This window comes from Cydia fagiglandana, chromosome 26 (genome assembly GCF_963556715.1).
Source record: "Cydia fagiglandana chromosome 26, ilCydFagi1.1, whole genome shotgun sequence".
Classification (NCBI taxonomy): Eukaryota; Metazoa; Arthropoda; class Insecta; order Lepidoptera; family Tortricidae; genus Cydia; species Cydia fagiglandana.
The window spans coordinates 11,464,515-11,466,207 of record NC_085957.1 but is presented as its reverse complement, the minus strand read 5'-3'; positions in this window follow the sequence as shown (position 1 = coordinate 11,466,207).

Sequence of the window (1,693 nt, the reverse complement as noted above, 5' to 3'; positions counted from 1 at the left end):
TCACAACGCAATCACCTATCAGATCACCACAGCTTTCAACAAAACAGCGAAATGGAACAGAAAGATAAAATTAAGCACCTTCAAATACAACACAACTGGAGTCAAATGGGAAGAATTAACAGAGGACATAAAAAAAGAGCTGGAGGGTAAGATGCCTAGCACTGAGGACATAAATGAAAGTAATGAGGAGGAACTGGATGGCATAATAGCTTCACTTACCGGAGACATACAAAAAATGTGCGATGACCTGCTACCAAGATCCATCAGGCCGCCGCAGAAACCGCCATGGTGGAGCGATGACCTAAACAACATAAAAAAGGAAGTCATCAGAAACCACCATACGTTGAGCAAGGCTGCTCACCGGAAACTTCCGCTTGCTGAAATATTAAAGGAAAGAGAAGAACTTCGTAAAAAGTACTCAGATGCATGCAGCGTTGCGTCAACCAACACCTTTAGAGACTTTTGTGAACGACAAACAAAGGAGGACGTATGGTCAGTTACAAACAGGATCATACGAACCAGACCCATGGCACAACCACCGGCAACCATGATCTTACCTGATGGGACGCACACGAGGGATAGCAAGGAGACCGCGAACGCACTGCTCAATAGCTTCCATCCCGACGACACTGAAGACACCAGCCTGCAAAGTAACATAAGAAACCACGTATTAGTACCACCGGACACTCCTAATGAGCCGCCATTCACCATCGGTGAGGTCATTGGAGCCTTAGAAACTATCAATCATAAAAAGGCGCCCGGCTCTGACCACCTCACCGCAGACATATGCCTCCAAGTTACAAAGATGTACCCGGAAACCATATCCGCTATAATGAATCGGTGCCTGCAAACCGGCTATTTCCCTGACTACTGGAAATCTACTACTACCAAAATCATCCCAAAACCCAATAAAGAGGATTACTCTAAGCTCTCCTCCTACAGACCCATAGGACTAGTCAAGGTTTTTGGAAAACTGCTTGAAAAACTCATAATAAACAGACTAGTATACCACATGCACAAACATCAACAAATAGTTAACCGACAATTCGGCTTTAGATTACAAACATCCACCACCCATGCCATCAAACATGCACTTGAAATAATAAATCTGGGAAAGGAAGAGAAAGAGCAGGTATTAGCTGTTTCCTTGGACATTCGAGCCGCCTTCGACAATGCCTGGTGGCCTGCCATCTTCCAGCGTCTCCGGCGCGTCGAATGCCCAAGGAACATATACATGATTTTACAAAACTACGTAACTCACCGAGAGGTACAGCTCGCTTTTGCTGACTATCACGCCCAAAAATTACTTACCCGCGGTTGCATCCAGGGCTCGGTTGTAGGCCCTGTGCTATGGAATTTGGTCCTGGATGATCTCCTCGACATGGAGCTGCCGGCGGGATGTCACTCGCAAGCATATGCGGATGACGTCCTACTGGTCTGCCGTGCGGGGAGCGTCCAGGAACTTGAGACTAACACCAACCTAGCTATCGAAAAAATCACAGCATGGGGGGAAAGCGTAAAGCTTGACTTCGGTAAAGAAAAAACACAGGCAATCGCATTCACTGGTAGGGCTTCGCAGACGAAAATCAACATATACGGACAAACAATACCATTCGTAAAAGATATTAAATATTTGGGAGTAATAATAGATAACAAGCTGGAATTTAAAAAACACGTCATACACACATTAGGT